The sequence below is a fragment of the Microcaecilia unicolor genome, chromosome 1 (assembly GCF_901765095.1).
Source record: "Microcaecilia unicolor chromosome 1, aMicUni1.1, whole genome shotgun sequence".
NCBI lineage: Eukaryota > Metazoa > Chordata > Amphibia > Gymnophiona > Siphonopidae > Microcaecilia > Microcaecilia unicolor.
Genome location: NC_044031.1, coordinates 197061745 through 197084049, shown reverse-complemented (window position 1 = coordinate 197084049; position 22305 = coordinate 197061745). Strand labels below are relative to the sequence as shown.

General features: G+C 41.2%; 1 protein-coding gene and 1 long non-coding RNA gene across 5 annotated transcripts in view; both read left to right on the top strand.

Annotated features, from left to right (window-relative positions):
* The window catches only part of ZDHHC3 (zinc finger DHHC-type containing 3), a 94320-nt gene that overhangs the window by 50656 nt on the left and 21359 nt on the right, over positions 1-22305 (top strand). The gene's annotated exons all lie outside the window — the stretch shown is intronic.
* On the top strand, positions 25-20637 carry LOC115470411. Its single transcript, XR_003942194.1, has 3 exons — positions 25-1026; positions 8344-8347; positions 20627-20637. It is a non-coding gene; the product is annotated as an uncharacterized LOC115470411 (long non-coding RNA).

Here is a 22305-nt window from a genome sequence, read left to right as displayed (position 1 = left end):
CCCAACAAGGTGGCCAGACTTGAATCTGGCACTCTGCATAGTTTCTACTTCTTCATGATTAAACAACGGTATACTTCTCTGTCTCTCCCTGCCAATTTGGGTCACTGATCGCAGAAGGCTGCCTGACATTGCTTTTACTTCCCAACCTCTGAAGCTGCCATCAGAGCTCACTCTGATGTCATGAGGTCATTAAAGTTCTGCTTTAATTGGATTCTATCCTTTTCCTATATAGTGTTCCTCTGTGTTTATCCTATGCATTCTTGAATTCTGTCACCATTTTTGTCTTCACAACCTTCCACGAGAGGGCATTCCAGGCATCGTGTAGTGTTGTTTAAAGAAAAGGTTAAACTGACATTTATAACATCATAAAAACTATAAATAAGCTGTAAGTATATAGTACTTAAAATAACAGAATTAACAACTCAAAAAAACTCTATAAGAGTGAGTTGTGCGTGCGTTGCGTATTTTACTTTTGCTTTTGTTGCAGCAGCCATAGCTGCATTTATTGATAAGTTATGCCAGTTTTAATTGCTTTCTAGTCTTTAAGGTGGTTGTTTGGCCGCTCTCACTTTTCTTTTGTTGTTTCTTGATACGTCGTGACCTTGTTTTGTCAAGTTTACCGTAAGTGGGTAAGCACTGCATTTTGGTCTTTGTGTTTCAGCACATTTTTATGACCCTAAGCGCTTACTATGATTTTATTTTCAATATGTGCTGTATCTTTGTTTTGGTTTCAGTGAGGACAATTAGCGTTTTGGGTACCTTAACTTGCTACATCTTACTATTGTAGCTATATATGAATACCACACCCCTAATTTTGATGGTGGCATAGCTCCAACTCTAAGGTTAAATGTGAGCATTTAATGCTTTTACAATTTAAGTTCAGTATAATAAGAGTCTTACAAGTAAACCCTTAACACGTCATTGACAGCTTATTTATAGTTTATACGCTATTATAATTGCCAGTTTACTTCCTTTGTTTACATAACACACCATGAGACATATTTTCAAATTGCTTAGATTTACAAAGTATTCATGAGAATATAATCTGCTATATTATGACATCCGATGATGTTTGTTGTTAATATGTATGATATAGTGCTAGATGGCTTTTGAAAGAGGACAGCTTTATTAGTTTAGATATATTGTGATCTGTATATGTTTGATATATCTATTTAATTAGTTTTGACTCCTTAAAAGTTGTGTGTTGTCAATATTTTGTATGTTATAGTGACTTATTTGTACTGGAGCGCTTTTATAAATCATCCATTTAGGTAGCAGTCTTACTGTCCAATCAACATATGATACTTGTTTTTACTACATGCTTTTATTTTGTTCACATTATATATGGTATTATTATTATTTGCTTTTTTATGTTTTATGAGTATGTTTATATACATTTTTATAAATGACTTATTTGTATGTTTTAGACTCCTGACATAGGTGATTCCTGTCTGGATATCTGTTATAATAAAGAATAGCTTCCTCAACAACAGAATTTTGAGCCTTTCCATGTCTACGCGTTGTGGTGTTTTACCCTATTTTCTGGTAAATTGCAGTTGGGTATAATACTGAAACTTTATTCAAGTGTATGTGTTTGCCTTATTGGAAGGAGAGAATAGCCTAAAATGCAAAGGAAATACAAGGTCCCCAGTCATAGTGGTTAGTGCTCAGCAGAGTGGGAAGAAGAGTGATTATTCTGCAGGGGGAATAGTGATTGGGAGGGGGAAGAAAACAATGGTAGAGGAGGTTGGGCAGGTAGAGGGCAGAAAAAAAAATAACAGATGGTGTTAGGTACAGAGAGAGTCTGTTTTCAGGTGTTAGTTGGTACAGAGAAATGGGGGTCCTATTCTGGAGCTTGTAGGATAGAGAGAGATCCAGCTCCTAGTCCTGTTTTGGAAGGAAGTTCATATCGTGTGGTGAGCCTATGTTTGCAGCTGTCAGTATACTGGAGATACGGTAGCAGGTTTGTGCTAAGAACCAAGGCAAGGAGATGGTGAAAATGTTAGCTAAATGTTGAAAATTACCAACACAATTTTGCTAAAATTCAAGTTAACAATAAGTGAGAGAAAAAGGGGAACTGTTTCCCTGCAAACTACTGCAACTTATGTTTTGAAAGTAACAGCACGCATTTGTTTCTTACATAAATAATAAAATGGTTCCATACTTTAAGGAAGTGTTTTATGTTAGCAGTAATGCCATGAGTATGTGTAACCATTTTAATCATATTAGACTGTGATCAGAATCCCTTCTTTTAATCCAGATGATATGTGGATGGTTTTTAAGCAGGGTTGCGCTTTAATCGCAGTTAACGCTGCAATTAATGCATTAAATCATTAATTGCCATTAAAAAAACTAATCACATTGAAGTGTCTCCTGTCTCCTCCAAACATCTCATGTGCTCTCTTCCACTCCCAACCCCTGTCTTTGGTGCAATCTATCATCATCCCCCACCCACCACGTCATCTTCTGTTGATCCTTGCCGGCAACAGCATTGCACATATGCTGCCTGTTCTGAAGTTTTCCCTCTAATCTATCCCACCCCGTCCAGGCAGAAACAGGAAGTGATGTCAGAGGAAGCAGGATAAGCCAGAGGGGAAAGCTTCAGAGTAGGCCACAGGCAGAATATGGGCAACACAGCCACTCCCAGGACCAGCAGAAGACCACCTTTAATGTAGACCAGCAAGCATATTGAGAGGGGGGCAGATGCTTATCCCTGGGTGGGGGGAGAAGTGTGAGCTGCAGACCTGCAAGCAGAACTGGAGGGGTCACCGATGGAAGCTATGACCGAGGCAGTGAGATCCAGAAGCCACAAGAAGAGCTTGGTGCTGCTCACCCCCGAGTATGTGTCCTTGCTAATGGAGGTCAAGGGGAGGGAGGAAGGAGTGAGAGAGAGAGAGAGAAAGGACCCCAGGAAAGAAAGAGAGATAATGGACTTGGAGAAAGAGGAGAGTGAGGGAAGTTTGAAAAAGGGAGAGATGTTGAATCTGGGGGTGGGAAGGAGGGAGATTTAGTCCTTTAGGGAAGGGAAGGGGGATGGGATGTACTACCTTTCTGTGATTACAATAAAAGCAGTCTATATATTGTATACAGGTACTTATTTTGTACCTGGGGCAATGGAGGGTTAAGTGACTTGATCAGAGTCACAAGGAGCTGCGGTGGGAAATAAAATACCTTTTTAATTATGCGATTAATCATGATTAAAAATTTGACTCGACATGTAGTCCTATTTTTAATTATAGTTAAGAAAGCAGAGACCCAATAAATCTGAGTAAAAATGTAAGCCCTTGATTGTGTGTGTGTGATTGTGGGATTTTTGTTGTTTGTATTATTCAGATCCAGTACACTCTTTCCACAGAGCCAAACATGGTTTTCACATTCTCCTGTCTAAACAATACAATTCAAAGTATATTCAAGTAAGACCTTGACATTATAGAGTTTATTGTGTAGATCAGTTAATCATAATCATAAACCAAGGAGTTTTGATTGCTTCAGTTTTCACACGCCTTCACTCGGTACTCAGTGGAAGCCCCTTTTGTAGCAGTGACAGCCTTGAATCATCTATCAGCTTTGCATAGCAGGATTGTACATTTGTTTGCCTAATGTTCTTGGCAGAATGCTTCAGGCTCTCTAAGGTGGTTCAGGCTTGTTTGTGAACTGCAGCTTTCAAGTCTCATCTACACACACACACACACACTACACTACACTAGGTCAGGATTTTGAGTGGGCCACTCAAGGACATTTACTTTCTTCTTGCTGAGTCACTCCACTGTTGCTTTTTGCATTGTGCTTAAGATCACTGTCCTGCTGAAGGGTGAATCTTTTCCCCAGGTCTGTGGCAGTTAGGGGGACAGTCTCCATGTCCCTCTGCAAAGAATCCTCACAACAAAATGCTGCTGCTACTACCATGCATTATGGTAGGTGATATCAAGTTTCAAGTTTATTTGGAATCTTGATATACTGCTTAGGGGCTGACCCATTAAAGCAAATATTAGAAGTAGATTGAAAATAGCTACAGGAAAAAAAAAAGAAAGAAAAATGAATAATAACAAAAATCAATTAGGAAAACAAGCATAAAATCACACACTAAAATCAAGAACGATGCTGTCATTCGGTGTTCCCAGATTTCACAGGCAACTAAGACAAACAGGGGCCAAAGTATAAGGTAGGCCTTAAGCTGGGCTTTAAAAGTTGTCCGCAACGTTTTTTCAGTTGCACTGCCAACGGAGCAGCATTCCAAAGCATGGGGCCCATCAATGTTCATCCCGCAATAAAGGAGTAACATGATTGAAGCAAAAGGCACTGGTAGGAAGACGTATAGCTGCATTCTGGATTAATTGAAGATGGTGTATATCTGATTTCCTAACACTCTGCAATAAAACATTGCAGTAACCTAAACCTGAGAGCACAGGAGAATGAAGAAGAGCTAAGTAGAAAACAATCAGCGAACAGAGTAAAGCATTTTCAATGTGAAAAAGCTGTTTTGTATCACTTTAGAAATCTGAGGCTGAAATGAAAGCACTACATCAAAACCATACCAAGAACCTGGAAACAAGGAAACAATGTTAATGGGCTCCCTGCTATACAAATGGAATGACTGAGAGAACAGGGGCCCAACTGGGAAAAGATTATACCGGTGCATTTCTTATAATTAAGCTTAAGTCTCTGAAAATGAAGCCAGGAAGCAATCTGATCCAGTTTTAAACTTAGAACCAATACGGATGAAACATCAGTAGGCTCCAAATGTGCTGAAATTTGTATATCATCCGCATAAGAAAATACAGTCAAGCTTAGAGATTTAATAAAGTACAATATTTTACATGCACATTTTGCTTGACACCAAAAACTTCCACTGTCATCAAACTACAAGACCCTTCTCGTACATGTGTTCAGTTGACCCCAAGTCAGGAGTGGGCAGATGTTTTGGCCAAGGGCACATTAGAATCCATAACAGGGTTGAGAGAGGAATCCTCCCCAGATCCAGTGGGGGGTCAAGGGCTAAGTACAGAGAAGGGGGTCAGAGAATAAAGAAAAAAAGACATGCTCTCACTATATTAATATGGATTCATAGTCCCCATTTAAAGCCTGTGGCTAAGTTGTAAATGGTCCAGTTATCAGGTAATGCTGATAATAGTAACTGAGGTTGGTTTGCCAAGTCTAGAAATGTCATGGGATAGTCCTTCAACATGACACTGGCCCCCTAGTAAAGTAAGGCAGGAGTGTGCAGGGCGATCTGCTGCTGTCAGTCTGAATCTCAAATGACCTTTTATGGTGTGCTGACATTTGTCCATTATTGAAAGTGTCCTGTGTGATGTTGATAGCAGATTGATCAACAGGTAGGTGTTGCTAGGCTGCATTATGTACATAAAGTGACTGTCACAAAAAAACCTAGTCACCTGCCTGGGGTTACCCCATGGCCACTTAAAGGTTCTATCCCCAGCACAGCTCAGGTCTGCCTGCACCTGCCGCTTGTGCTCTACACTAGTACCCTCCTCTGACTGACTGGGTCACAACCTCCTCTGGGCAAATCTCCCACTCTCAAATTATCCCCAGTGATTTCTAAAGTTACTGGGGTCACTCCCAGTGGTCCCACAGTCCACAGAAAGCACTCACAGACCCAATACATAAACCACCAGGATTCTTTATCAGTCCAGACATGCAGAGTCAATAAACAATTGTTTATTGTCTTAAAAAATACATTGAACAAAAAATGTGCAATCAGCAAACAATAACAAAAAAACTGAAAGGTGGATCAATTATAACACTAACTAAACATTTGTTTACTTTCTATGAAGTATCTGGGGACATCAGGACATATAGCTGTTCACCAGTTATCAAATTTAACTGTCTTTTACAGGGCTTCTGCAAAGAGCTCTCTCTCTCTCTCTCCCTAGGCAGAAACTGGGGGAAAAGCCAGTAAAGTTTAAAAAAAAAAAAAAGGAGCTCCTGGGCCAATCAGCGCTCAGAACAGTCAAGTTAACAACAACAAAAAAAACTGGTTACATCACTATAGGCATTTCCTTTATCTGTGTGCTAACTAAAAGAAAGAGAGGTCAGTCAGCTTTGAGCATAAACATGCACCACCTGGCCAAACTAGAGAAATACACTTCAGAATTAATTTAGGCAGTTTTACAGGCTTAAAACACACTGTTCTGTCATAGTAACATTGCAGGGTCAGCTAAACTTTTGGCACTGGTGGTTTGGGCTTGGTTCTACTGCTGTATTTTGGTATGCTCCTGCCCTTATTTTTTTAATCAGGAACACATTATTTGGCTTTTCTTAACAGTTGCATCCTCCTTGACACCTTTTCATGCAGGCCATGTTTATGGCATGATCTTGAAATTGTTGAATAGTGAACATTTTTCTCATTGTCAGCTGGAGACTCCTGCAATTCTTAGCCCTCATTCTGACATTCCTCAACATCACTAAGGCACTGCCTCAATTAAGCCATCCCTTCAAAATTTTTCTGTTTTATAGTGATGGATCTGGGATATCCAAACACATTGGAAGAAGGCTATAAGAAAATTTCAATGTGTACATTTGAGCAATTTTACACTAGAGTTCTTTTGATTTCTTCATATTTGTGTGTTTAGAACTTTGCTTCAATTCATGTCGTACATCAAGAACAGATTGGTTCTTCATATAAGAATATTTGAATCAGCTTGACTACAGTGATTGGAAACAAGAGGGCTCTGTTATGTTGTGGGTGATGTTAAGGCAGTATTTGGAACTGGCGTGAATTTGGTGCTTTGACAAAGTGTGTGAAGACTTATGCAGTCAAAATTTCTTGGTTTCCTATCAATTACATTTTGAATATTTCTATGATTTTTTTCATATTGAAAGGACAGAGTATACAGTGTAGCTTAATAAAACAAATGCCTTATTTTAAGGCACTTGAATTGTATTATATAGATAGCAGAATGTGAAAAATATATAAGGTACGAAGACCTTTATATTGTACTGAGTGTATGCATATATGTAATTTTACTTTTAAAAGGCATTTTTATATGCTGCTCTTATGACCTACTGAGTAATTACTGACCTGTGGTGACTGAAAAGAAACCAAAAGAAATGAAGTGTCATTTTACTAGAATTTCTGTAGTCATTAAGGATATTTGTTTGTATTTCATTAGAATAGGGGAAAATTGAGGCCATTGAGCCTTGAATTAGAGTCTGAAACCTAATCAAATGAAAAATAAAATCAGATACCACCATATTTCTTCAGAATATTTTGTTAATGGATGGTACTAATGTTACAAAGCGTTACAAGATTTGTTTTTTTAATGAGGGCTGCTTCTATTTTGATGTTTCTTACAAGAATCTCAGTAGACTGCAGTTCTGTTCCTGTGAAGAGAGCCTTGTGTGGGTATCAAACTGTAGGTTTTGAAGTGTGACTGAGGCTAAGATGCACTAAAAAATCGTTAAAGCCCTTCCCTTACCGATTCCCTTAGCGAATCGGTAAGGAACTGGCATGCATCAAGGAATAGGAATGCAAATGAGCTGCTCGTTATAGCTCACTTGCATTCTCTATTCCATCGTTAAACAGTCGGCCGGTCGAGCATGGAATTTGTCTGCAGTGTGTCCAAATCACAAGGGGGCATGTGGAGGGTGTTATAGAGGTGGGATTAGGGCGGGCTCAGGGCGTGCCTAACACTTGGACATTTTATAGCCATAATGAAATAAAACCAAAAACACCTAGGGTGAAAATTTCACAATTTTGGTCTAGACCTGTTTTTCTAATGAATAAGGCACAAAAAGGTACTGTAAATGACCCAGATGTCCACTGGAGGGATTCAAGGATGACCCCTCTTACTCCCCCAGTGGTCACTGACTCCCTCCTACGCACCAAAAATATGAATAAAGATTAGTACTCACCAGCCTCTTTGACAGCCTCACTACTACTACTATTTAGCATTTCTATAGCACTACAAGGCATACGCAGCGCTGCACAAACATAGAAGAAAGACAGTCCCTGCTCAAAGAGCTTACAATCTAATAGACAAAAAATAAAGTAATCAAATCAATTAATGTGTACAGGAAGGAGGAGAGGAGGGTAGGTGGAGGCGAGTGGTTACAAGTGGTTACGAGTCAAAAGCAATGTTAAAGAGGTGGGCTTTCAGTCTAGATTTAAAGGTGGCCAAGGATGGGGCAAGACGTAGGGGCTCAGGAAGTTTATTCCAGGTGTAGGGTGCAGCAAGACAGAAGGCGCGAAGTCTGGAGTTGGCAGTAGTGGAGAAGGGAACAGATAAGAAGGATTTATCCATGGAGCGGAGTGCACGTGAAGGGGTGTAGGGAAGGATGAGTGTGGAGAGATACTGGGGAGCAGCAGAGTGAGTACATTTATAGGTTAGTAGAAGAAGTTTAAACAGGATGCGAAAATGGATAGGGAGCCAGTGAAGCGACTTGAGGAGAGGGGTAGTATGAGTAAAGCGACCCTGGTGGAAGACGAGACGGGCAGCAGAGTTTTGAACCGATTGGAGAGGGGAGAGGTGACTAAGTGGGAGGCCAGCAAGAAGCAGGTTGCAGTAGTCTAAACGAGAGGTGACAAGGGTGTTATTCTGTAAGGTAGCCTCAGATGTTATAGCCAGATCCATTGAAGTGGACCCAGGCCCATACCTCCCCCTACATGTTACACTTGTGGAGGAAACTGTGAGACCTCCAAAACTTTACCAGAAACCTACTATACCCACATATAGGTGTTCTCTTCACCCATAAGGGCTGTTGTAGTGGTGTACAGTTGGAGGTGGTAGGTTTTGGAGGGCTCAGCAGACAAGTTAAGGGAGCAACAGTGAGATGTGTACCTGGGAGCATTTATATGAAGTCCACAGGAGTGCTCCCAAGGGCGCCACATTGCTCTCCTGGGATGTTTGGGGGACCAGTCTGCTAAAAATGCTGACCCTTTCCACATCCAAATGGCTTGATTTCTATATTTTGCACTTGTTCGTTTTTTTTTTTTTTTAAATGACCTGATTAGATAAATGTACAGAGCACAAAACCTTGTTCCAAATGGTATTTTCGGGGGGAAAAAAAGTTGTTTTGCTTTTTCGAAAATGGTTACATTTACTATTCAGAGTTGGGACATTTAGTGCAAAATGTACAAAATCTGACTTAGACATCATATCGAAAATGCCACTCCATGTGTACTAGGTGTTATTCTGTAAGGTAGTGCTTAACTGCAAGGGGGGCATACACATGGACGGAGCAAGGTACTGTTTTCTAGTTAAGCATGTAATATATAGAATATATAAACTACATGCATCACTTTGGACACTTAAGCTCACCAGCTTATGCCTGCTATTGACATGACGTAAGAAAGCATGCCAGTGCTGACATACGCTAGTATTCTATAATGGAATCTTGGCACCAAGAAGCCATTATTTATTTATTTGTTGCATTTGTACCCCACATTTTCCCACCTATTTGCAGGCTTAATGTGGCTTACATAGTACCGTCAAAGGCATTTGCCCAGTCGGTGGATAACAAATACAAAGTTGTATAGTGATCGTATGAGGTATAAGTGGAGGGTCGGAATGGATGAAGATTGCGTGTTGTCCTGTTCGATCATAGTCATGCTGTGTTGGTATTATAGAATTGGTGCTAAGTATTGGGGCACCAGTTTATAGAACTGCCCCATAAGTTTTTCCATGGCTCTTTAGGCTTGATTCATTAAGTTGGCCACACAAAAGAGCAGAGAACCATGATTTCTATTTTAGTTCACTTGGATACATGGAAACAGGTCAGCCACCAAGTGGTAAGTGATATGCTTTTATTGTACTGATTTACTGTATCTTTGACAGCTTTTGAGCATATCCTCTCTGCTTGTTTCTCCACTGATGTGATGAAAAGTGGCCTAGTGGTTAGGGTGGTGGACTTTGGTCCTGGGGAACTGAGGAACTGAGTTCAATTCCTGGCACAGGCAGCTTCTTGTGACTCTGGGCAAGTCACTTAATCCTCCATTGCCTGCCGCATTTAGCCTGCCATGAGTGGGAAAGCGCGGGGTACAAATGTAACAAAAAAAAAAAGCGGTTAGGTGGTGAAAACAAAAACAGTGATGGAATTCAAGGATGCATGGGATAATCCAGAGGTGCCCAGTTCAAATCCCACTGCTGCTCCTTGTGTTCTTGGGCAAGTCACTTAGGGGTCCTTTTACTAAGCTGTGTAAGTGTTTACGTGCGCCCAACACCAGGGCCGTGCCAACACGGTAAGCGAGGTAAGCATGGCAGGATGGCGCCCCGCCGCACCATGCTTACCTCGCCCTCTTCTCCCCAGATCCTTTTCCTTTTTTTTTTTGTTTAAATTTACCTCTGTCCGGTGGCAGCGTAGCGTTAGTGAGGAGGCGGTGCTCCCCCGCCCCGACGTGTCAGTCTTCCCTTCGCTCAGTTCCGCCTTTTTCTGACATCAGAAATGACATCAGAAGAAGGCGGGACACTGAGCGAAGGGAAGACTGACACGTCGAGGCGGGGGAGCGCCGCCTCCTCACTAATGCTACGCTGCTGCCGGACAGAGGTAAATTTAAACAAAAGGAAAAGGATCTGAGGAGAAGAGGGCGGGTAGTGTAGCGATCGTTTTCGGGGGGGGGGGGCAACTGCAGGGGGGCGCCGGAGACCCTAGGCATGGCCCTGCCCAACACCTGCCAAAATGGAGTTACCGCCCGACTTCCACGTGGCTCTTGCGGTAATTTCATTTTTGGCGCGTGTCCGGAAATGATTTTTCTTTACCACTAGGTCAATGGCTGGTGGTAAGGTCTCAGACCCAAAATGGATGCGTGGCAATTTTCATTTTTCTGCACATCCATTTTCAGCAGAAATCTTAAAAAGGCCTTTTTTTACAGGCACGCTGAAAAATGATTCTACGCGCGCCCAAAACCCGCGCCTACACTACTGCAAGCCATTTTCAGCGCGCCTTTGTAAAAGGACCCCTTAACCCTCCATTGCCTCAGGTACAAACTTAGGGCCCTGTTTACTATGGTGCTCTAGCATTTTTAGCACACTAAAAATTAGTGTGTGCTAATGCTAGAGACATTCATATATTCCTATGGGTGTGTTTAATATTAGCATGCACTAATTTTTAGCATGTTAAACAGGGCCCTTAGATTGTGAGCCCTCCAGGGACAGGGAAATACCCACTGTACATGAATATAACTCGCCTTGAGCTACTACTGAGCAAAATCCAAATAAATTAATAAATAAACAAACAAACAGGAACACAATATAGAAAAAAGGATGGAATCTAATTAAAGCAAAATGTAAATGATCTCTTAACTGGAGTGAGCTTTGAGAACAGCTCAACCAAGGTTAGGTAGTAAGACCAAACTCAGGCAGACTTCTATGGTCCGGGTAGTAGTAGTAGTAGGGTCCCATAACTGGCAAAACCCAGTTAGGATAGAGGCTGGGGTGGGCTTCAAGTAGTTGGGAAGTAGGACCAGTGCTGGGCAGACTTCTATGGTCTGTGCCCCAATATTGGCAGGGACAGACAGAGATTAAGTATACCAGTGTTTAATCGTGAAGAAATGGGGCCTGTGCAGAGAGTCAGATTCAGCTCTGGCCTCCTTTCTTGGGCAGATTGAATGGACCATAGAATTTATAATCTGCCAACAATGACTATATTACTGGAAAGGTTGTCAAAGAAAGTTTGCTCAATAAAATTATATAACAAATGATGGCAGATAAAGACCTGTACAGTCCATCCAGTCTGCCCAACAAGATAAACTCATTTTACATGCCCAGCACTCTTCTTGTACTAAAAGTTCTGAAGCTAATGTTGAACACCCTTAAAATTTACACTCAAGCCCATCCATATCTATTCAGTCACGATCAGGGCATAGACTGTAGAAGTCTGCCCAGCACTGGTTTTGCTTCCCAATTACCGGCGTCGTCACCCAATCTCCGCTAAGATTTTGTGGCTCCGTTCCTTCTAAACAGGATTCCTTTGTGTTTATCCCACGCATGTTTGAATTTCATTACTGTTTTCATCTCCACCACCTCCTGCGGGAGGGCATTCCACGTATCCACCACCCTCTCTGTGAAAAAATACTTCCTGATATTACTCCTGAGTCTGCCTGCCGTCAACCTCAGTTCATGTCCTCTAGTTCTACCGCCTTCCCGTCACTGGAAAAGGTTTTTTTGCGGATTAATATCTTTCAAATATTGAATGTCTGTATCATGTCACCCTTGTTTCTCCTTTCCTCCAAGGTATACATGTTCAGGTCGGCAAGTCTCTCCTCATAATATCTATGTATATCTATATATATATATATATATATATCTACACAGCCATCTTTTCTCATAAATGCCTGATTGAGTATTTAAAAATAAATTACATGCATACAATTAGAGATTGAAATTAAAAGTCAAAGTTGCCTCAAATGCTTCTAAAATCTTTATTAGCCAATAAGACAGATACATCTATCAACCACAGTGGAAGATGAGTCAACGCACACTCATGTCCCAGAAAAGGCAAAAATCAAAGGATATATAAATTGTTTTCTTCAAACAACCTGTGCTTTTCTTTATAGCAATAATGCAGTGATTGACCTTCATCACTGGACTCCTATCTGCCATGAAAACACTGCTGTCTATATTCTGTTTCAAAATATTGGAGAATATGTGCCCTCATGGTATGGTCAAAGAAAACATTTTTCAGGGGTTTGATATGACATATTGACAATTTTTGTGAACCTGTGCCAGAAGCATTGGTAATAAGACTGGGGGGACATCTGGAGCACATAGATTCTACTTCAAGAGCCCTGTTTACTAAGGTGTGTTAGCGTTTTTGGTACGCACTAAAATTAGCACACAGTAAATGCTAGAGACACTCATATTCCTATGGGTGGCTCTAGCATTTAGTGCACGCTATAAACACTAGCATACCTATAGCATGGCTTAGTAAACGGCCCCAAATCATGATGGGAAGAGAAAATGTATATAGTAGAGTGGCAAGCAGTGATCACTTAGAATTGAGCTTGAATGTTCAGTTTTAATGTGCAATTTGGAATGGGACATAGCTTGCTTTCACTTTCCCAAAATAGGTTTTTATGTTTTTGTTTGTGTACATTTAGAATAAAATCTATTTATTTGGCGCAGTTTGATCTTCTGTGGCACTATTTTCCCCACTATTCATGTTCTGATTAAGCTGTAGAAGCAAGGCAGACTGCTGTTTTGAGGAATGTGGTGCTGCTGGCTTAAGGATATAAGATTGGGGGATCGTTCTTAATTTGACAATGATCCCTCTTCATTTCCTTTCTCTTTTCAAAGAATAAAAATAAAGTGCCTGCTACATCCTTTTAATTCTTTCAGTGCCTCCAAACGGAAATAAAATGCAATAACATTTTCCAGAAAACTTTTATTTTTTTTTACCTGAATTCTGATTTTTCCTCCTATCCTGCTCCAACCCCCTGATTCTATAAAAGTTGCCAAAAATTGCCTGCATATCCAATTTTCGCACGTAATTCAATTCACCAAAACTTTATAATCACCAAACCTATCAAATTGAAACACAACTAAAAATACTGGGAATCATTCTTGATAAACAACCTAGTTTATGAACTGGACAGTCAGTTTTAGCAGTTGCATCACAATACTTCAAAACACTATGGAAACTGAGAAGGATCAGGGACTGTTTTCCTAGACAATCATTCCAGCTAATAGTACAATCCATATTATCAAAACTAGACTACTGCAATGCAGCATGTGCAGGATTCAAAGAAAGCACAATAAAATCATTGCAAACGGTCCAGAATACAGCAGCAAGGCTGATATTTAAAAAATCAAAATACGAGAAAGCAACCCCACTATTTGAAAAGGTACACTGGCTGTCAATCAAGGCAAGGCTATTCTTCAAAATAAGCATCCTCATCTACAAAATACTATTTGGTATATCACCTGAATATATGCTAGATCTAATCAAATTATCCTCAAAAAATGCAAGAACAGAAACCAGAGGCTACCTACTTCTCCACCTACCCAGATGCAGAAAAATACAAAACCATCCACATGGCCAGATTCAGCTACCTGCGCTCAAAATGGTTGAACTCAATACTCAAAGCCATAAGTAGTATTACTATCTCCAGCTCAGAAAAGACCTGAAAACCCACCTTTTCAAAAAATTCTGTAACTAAACACAAACTACAGATGCTTCATAAAGCTTTGTAACTGAAAAGCACTACTGTAACTTCATCCAAATGTAAATTGTGAGCCACTTTGAACCAAAACTTGTTTTTGGATAATAGTGGAATACAAGAACACATAAATAAATACATTGAATCACGAGCCAATTAGTGCTAATAATTGGCTTTTTAACAAGCAATTATTGATGCTGGATTTAATTGGAATTTACATGTAGCCCGAAAAAGTGGGTGCAGAAATGGGAGGGTCATGGCATTTTGGGGTGGATCGGGGTTTTGAGTTATGCGTTTAATTTTAGAATATGGAGGGCTCCATGCATAAATTTAGGCATGGGAATTTGGACCACCTCAATTTAAACATGACCTTTCTGCTTAAGCATTGTTCTATAAACTGTACCAAACTTTAGGCACAGCTTATAGCATACCTCTTAAGCAGGGGTTTTGGCACCAGTTTTTTTTTAGGCATGATTTATAGAATTTACCCCTAAGTGACTTTGATGCATAAGTCATAGCACTTATGTGCCTATCTACAAATTGTTGGTACCGCTGATGCATGCAAATGCTGTTATTTTATATCATTTGACTACACTTGACACCTTAAATTAGATACCAAGTTATAGAATTGCACTTCACTGGTTTGGTAAACATTAGTGTGGTCATCCACTAACAGCATGAGCTAATTCACACATTATCTGCTCAATACACCATATTCAGATCAGAATATATATGAAATCAGAGTTGGAGACATAAATATGGATACCCTAGAACAGGGGAGGGGAGGGGAGGGGAGGGGAGGGGAGGGATGGCTTATAAAAACATTTATATATTAATTTAGAATTTATGTTGCACTTTTCAATGGCATAATCCCAAATCCAATATGGATTACAAACAGTTTGAAATATCCAAAATAAAATATTTTATCCAAAATTATTTTATTACTTTTTAACATAATACAACATGCAAATGACACATTCTTCCTCCCTACCCTACCCTCCTCGTAGAATACTAGAGAGACATTGAGGTGTATTCTCAGAGCACTTAGATTTACAAAGTCTAAGTGCTCTGTAAATGCTTATATAGAGGGGCATTTTCGATATGAAATCTAAGTTAGACTTTGTACATTTTGCATTAAATGTTGCAAATCTGAATAGGAAATATGGCTATTTTCGAAACAGCAATACATCTTTTTTTTTTTTTAATGACCACATGCAAAATGTTTTCATGCTCTGTGTGTTTATCTTATTGGGCCATTTTTGGAAAAAAAAAATCCAAGTGAAAAATGTAGAAAATCAAGCCATTGGGATGTAGGAGGAGACAACATTTTTTGTAGACTGGCCACCCAGACATCCCAGGAGAGCAATGGGGCACCCTAGGGGGCACTGCAGTGAACTTCATATAAATGCTTTCAGGTACACATCTCACCATTACCCCCTTATATTGTATGCTGAGCCCTCCAAAAACCCAACAAAAACCTACTGTACCCAACTGTACACCACTACAATAGTCCTTATAGGTGAAGGGGTCACCTATATGTGGGTACAGTAGGTTTTGAGGGAGTGTGGGAGGACTCACACTTTTCACCACAAGTGTAACAGGTAGAGTGGCATATGGGCCTGAGTCCTCCTCTCTATAGTGTACTTCACTGACCACTACACTAATCCAGGGACCTGCTTGCTGTTCTAATAGACCTGGCTGTAACACCTGAAGCTGTCATAGAGGCTGGTAAATAATATTTGTAATCACATCTTTGAAGGGGGAGGGGAGGGGGGTCAGTGATCACATTGGGTCATCCCTGATTCTCTCCAGTGGTCATTTGGGGCACCTTTTTATGCCATATTCTTTCAAAAAAAGGTCTAGACCAAAATGTTGAAGTTTTAGCCCTAGACATTTTTGTTTTTTTTCATTATGGCTGTAAAACGTCCAAGTGCTAAGAACACCCTAAGCCTGCCTCCAACATACCCTCTTGTGATTTGGATGCACTGCTTATGAATTGCATAGATAAGCACCTGCAAAAATAGGTTTTGAAACTACTGATTTGGATGTTTTGAGAATAAATTCATCCAAATGCTGCTTTATGACTTTTTTTGAACATTTTTCTGTTTTGAAAATGAGCCCCATAGTAACCTATGGAACTTAGTCTAAGTACTTTGACAATCAGTCCCATTGAATATTATGATTGCAAATATGTGAACAACTTCTACATAGTAACATAGTAAGTGATGGCAGAAAAAGACCTGTACGGTCCATCCAGTCTGCCCAACAAGATAAACTCATATTTGCTACTTTATATGTATACCTGACCTTGATTTGTATCTGCCATTTTCAGGACACAGACCATAGAAGCCTGCCCAGCACTAGCCCCGCCTCCCAACCACTAGCCCCGCCCCGTCAAAGCGCACGCGATTTAAAGCCCTGCTGCGTGCTGGCCGTCTCTCCAGGCTTCCCCTGCTTGCTTCGGTGATGTTTGTGCCCTTAGTCCCGCCTTCGTGGAAAAAGGAAATGACGTCAGAATGATGTCAGAAGGCGGGACTAAGGGCGCGAACATCACCGAAGCAAGCAGGGGAAGCCTTGAGAGACGGCCAGCATGCAGCAGGGCTTTAAATCGCGTGCGCTTCGACGGAGGTAATTAAAAAAAGATGGATGGGAGCGGCAGGGGAGGGTGGGGGCGAAGGACATCGTTGGACATGCTTCAGAGCGGCAGGGGAGGTAAGCATGGGGTGTGATGGCGCCCTCCTGCCATGCTTACCTCCCCTAATGGAGCCGGCTCGCCCCCAACAACAACCGGCTCGCAAGAGCTGTCAAAATTTAACAAGCGGCTCTTGCGAGCCGGACAGAGCCGGCTCCAGCACACCACTGCATCTCCACCACCTCCCTCGGGAGGGCATTCCAAGTATCCACCACTCTTTCCCTGAAAAAATACTTCCTGACATTTTTTTTGAGTTTGCCCCATTGTTGCCAGGGTTGCGGTCTTCCCGCAACACTGGGCGGGTTTTCTTTGAGCAGCTGCGGCAAAATTTCGGTGGCTGTGGGGTGCGGGTTTGGGCTCTTCTCCTGTGGCCGCTGTGTGCTTTTTTCCGGGGCTTCTATTGGTCCAATTTGGTCCAATAGAAGCGTTTCCAGGGCTTCTATTGGTCCAATTTGGTCCAATAAAAGCTTTCCCGGGGCTTCTATTGGTCCGATGTGGTCCAATAGAAGCTTTTGAGGGGCGTGGTCGACATCAGGGGCGGGGTGAACGACGTCAGGGGTGACAGGGGGCGGGGCTGGTGACGTGGGAGGCGGGGCTAGTGATGTGGGAGGCGGGGTTTGACGTTGGGCTGATTTTGGGCGGGGAAAATTTTTCCCATCTGGCAACCTTGGTCTGCCCCCCTTCAACCTCATTTCAGGTCCTCTAGTTCTATCGCCTTCCCGTCTCCGGAAAAGGTTTGTTTGCAGATTAATACCTTTCAAATATTTGAACATCTGTAACATATCACCCCTGTTTCTCCTTTCCTCCAGGGTATACATGTTCAGGTCAGCAAGTCTCTCCTCATACGTCTTGTAACGTAAATCCCATACCATTTTTGTAGCTTTTCTTTGTACCGCTTCAATTATTTTACATCCTTCGCAAGATACGGCCTCCAAAACTGAACACAGTACTCCAGGTGGGGCCTCACCAACGACTTGTACAGGGGCATCAACACCTCCTTTCTTCTGCTGGTCACAACTTTCTCTATATAGCTTAGCAACCTTCTAGCTATGGCCACCACCTTGTCACACTGTTTCGTCGCCTTCAGATCCTCAGATACTATCACCCCAAGATCCCTCTCCCTGCCTGTACATACCAGACTCTCACTGCCTAACACGTCTCCCTTGGATTTCTACTCCCTAAGTGCATCACTTCGCATTGAATTTTAATTGCCAAACATTAGGCCATTCTTCTAGCTTCTGCAGATCCTTTTTCATGTTTTCCATTCCCCCCGGGGTGTCCACTCTGTTACAAATCTTGGTATCATCTGCAAAAATGCAAACTTTACCTTCTAATCCTTCGGCAATGTCACTCACAAATATATTGAACAGAATCGGCCCCAGCACTGATCCCTGAGGCACTCCACTACTCAACCTTTCCCCTCATCCGAGTGAATTCCATTAACCACCACCAATGGGCCCTAGGGGGCAGCAAAAAAAAGACTAAAAGCATTGGATATGATGGAGCCATGACCACAATTTAAATAGTGAATCAGCTTGTATTAGCAACCAGTGTAAGTACTTCAGGAAAGGGGTAGGTGACCAAAATTTGTATGTGTTACAGATCAGACCAATCTGCTCATCCATGCCATCTACTAACCTTTCCTCTTGAATTCGGTTACTTCATCTTCACCACCTCTACCAGAAGACTGTTCCATGAATTCACCAACCTTTCCATGAAGATGTATTTTCTCAGATTAAATCTGTTGCTGTCCCCTTTCACCTTCATCCTATGTCCCCTCATTCCAGAGCTTCTTTTCAATTGAAAGAGACTCGCCTCCTGTGCATTTATGTCATGGAGATATTTAAACATCTCTATTCCGCCTTTCTTCTAAAGTATATATATATATGTGTGTGTGTGTGTGTATATAGATAGATAGATAGATAGATAGATAGATAGATAGATAGATAGATAGATAGATAGATAGATAGATAGATAGATCTTTAAGTGTTCCCCATATGCTGGCTATTTAAGTAGCCACCCTCTGAAACAACCCTACCCTGTTTATATCTTTTGAAGGTCAGTCTCTAGAATTGTACACAATATTCTAAATGAGGTCTCACCAGTCTTATACAGGGGCATCATCACCTCCTTTTTCCTATTGGCCATTCCTCTCCCTATGCTCCCAATCCTAGCTTTCACCGTCATCTTTACTACCTGTTTGGCTACCTTAAAATCATCACATACGTTTGGCTACCTTAAGATCATCACACATTCAAGTCCTACTTCTCTTTAATGCACAAACTTCTTCACCCCCTAAACTGTATCGTTCCCTTGGGATTTTGCAGGTCGAATGCATGACCCTGTATTTTTTTTAGCATTAAATCTTAGCTGTCATATTCTGGATCATTTTTCAAGCTTTCCTAGTTCCTTCCTCATGTTATCCACACTATCAGGGGTATCTACCCTATTTTAGATTTTGCTATCATCAGCAAAGAGGCAAACCATACCAGATAGCCCTTCATCAATATCGCTTACAAAAATGTTAAAAAGAACCGGCCCAAGAACCAAACCTTGTGCTATACTACTGGTAACATACAGAGTGAGCTCCATTTACCACTGCCCTCTGTCTGCTTCCACTCAACCAGTTCCTAACCCAGTTAGTCAGTTTAGGGCCCATACCGAGGGCACTCACTTAATTTAAATCTAAGTACACCACATATAACGCTCTGCCTCGATCCAGCACAGTCAGAAATTAATCAGAAAAGACCTGCCTCTAGTGAAACTATGCTGCCTCAGGTCCTGCAATCCATTGGATTCCAGAAACTTCATTATTCTCTGTTTTAAAAGTGTTTCCATTAATTTACTTACTGCAGAAGTCAGACTTACTGGCCGGTAATTCCCAACCTCTTCCTTACTTCCACTTTCGAGGAGAGGGACCACATCTGCCCTTCTTTAGTCCTCTGGGACCATTTCCAACTCCAGATAAGCATTGAAAAAATCAGCTAGTACAGCTGCAAGAACTTTCCTAAGTTCCTTCAGTACCCTCAGATATATGCTATCCAGCCCATCGCTTTGTCCACCTTTAGTTTAGCTAGCTCTTCACAGATACAGTCTTCTGAAAATCGTTCAGGGTCTACCACACCTCCATTTCTGTTTGTGATTCTCTTCTGTGGTCCTTCTCCCAGTCCTTCAACTGGGAACACAGAACAGAAATATTTCTAATCAATTTTGCCTTATCTTTATAAGCTGCTACATATTCCTTCCCTTCACCTTTGAGTCTCACATGCCACTTTTTCACTTCCTCCTATCACTATCCTATCGACCATATTGGCTATTTTCTTCTATTTGCATATTTGCTTTCCTGACTACTTTACCAGTATCTCTTAGCTTTTTCAGATATTGTCTTCTGTCTTCCTCTTTTTGCATTCTCTTCTAGTTTATGATGGCTAATCTCTTTCTCCTTTTCTTTTCAGCTACTACTTTTGAAGTCCAAATCAGCCTTCTTTTCCTCTTATTTATACAGGAGGTCATGCTAGGCTTGTTGGTGAAGCATTTCATTAAGCAAATGCCGAGTAGTTAAAACTTGTTCTCTATGAGCTGGTGTCATCTTTTTGGCCATCTGTAATCTCACTTGTTTCCGGTTCCTAGTGAGAGCAATAATATCTCAATTAAAGTTCATCATATCAAATTTTGTATAGAAAATTATTTTGTTCCTCATAACAGCTTTCCCTGCTTCCCAGAATAATCCCAGATTATCAATATGAATTTGATTGTGCAGAAAATACATCTCCCATTTTCAGAGCAGGAATGTCTAAAAAAATGTATCATCCCCCAACCAGCATGGGAACTTCCACAATCGAATATAGTCATGTTTCCAGCAGAGAATTACTGGAGCATGCTCTGATAGAGCATGATCTGATATTCCTAAAAGACAAATATCTGCTGATAACATGAGGGAAAAAAGTGCTCTGATACAAGTATGTATTTATTTATTTATTTAGATTTTGCTCACACCTTTTTCAGTAGTAGCTCAAGGTGAGTTATATTCAGGTATAGTGGATATTTCTCTGACCCATGAGGGCTCACAATCTAAGTTTGTACCTGAGACAATGGAGGGTTAATTGACTTTTCCAAGATCACAAGGAGCAGCACAACCGGCCACCTCTGGATTTCAAGACCGGTGCTCTAACCACTAGGCCAGTCCTCCAATCCGCTTAGTATGACTGTCATGAGCTCGGGATAAATGCATATATTCCCTCTCCATGGGTGTAGGAATCTCCATACATCCAATAAACTCAGTTCCTGGTCTCGAATGTGTCCTCCCCATGGCCCTCCACTCTCCTTAGTCTTAACTGCAGCTATATTTGTCAAGATATGGATTGGCTACATTATTTAAAGCTCTTCCAACTATCACTCCCTTTCCAAGAAGCCCTGCTAGGACTCCCACTGTTTGCATGAAAGCCACTAATATCATGTTTCCCAAAACACATGCCCTGGACAATCACCCAGCTCCCATTATTTTCCTTTAATATTAATTGTTCTACAAATTGAATTATCTTATGAATATGTATGATAACTCCTGCTCTCCTACTAATTGGTCATGATGAATAGTAACCAGTTTCTCATTAGTGAAGTGGGTTTCTTGGAGCACTGCAAAGCCTGTGTACAAATGTTTTAACATCGCTACCACTTTTCCATTTTAAAGAAGACTCCAATCCCCTTATGTTCCATATAATTATCTTATCTGGTGTCATAACACCTTAAGTAAAAAAATAAACGCAAGCATATCTATTTCCCCCCTTCTCAACTCACAGCCCCTCCCTACTCCCATTATTAATACTATTTTGCTACCCCAAACCCCTAAACAACCATCCCCTCTACCTGCACCCCTAAAGATAAATCTCATACTTCCGAGTACAGGTCCCCATAAACTGCAGCCTTAAACATCTAAAAATAAAGCCTTCCCCATCCATCTCCAGACATCTGCCCATCAATGCTATTGTTGCTTGCCCTCCATAGCCAATGAATCATCATTACTGCTACATCGTACTTACACACATCATTCCCATCATGCAAATCCACTCCCAAACAATTAAAAACATTCTCCCATTCAGCCCATACTACAAAATAACTATCTCCCTGTGATACTGTGAGCGAGCTGGGCTCGGACCAGGATAAAGTGACACCACATAGCAGGTTAGAATGAGCAAAATTAACATTTATTAAAGGTGATGGGAAGAGGGTCCTGTTGAGTTCATAGGGGAAGGAGAAATCCAATGCAAAACTAGATAAAAGAATGTCCTCTGTGGCCTGCTCCTGCAGGACCACTGCATGCACTACAGTCTCTTGGTAAAGCAATACTTTCTCTTGGCTCTGGGCTGGGAGTCCCAGAGTTATCAGTACAGTTCTTAACATTTCACCAGCCAGCCTGCCTCAGGCTGGATCCAACAGGCAAAGCTACAAGGTGCAAGTTAAACTTGGCCTAACTAGCTGTTGTGGTTCTGGTTCACAGGTATGT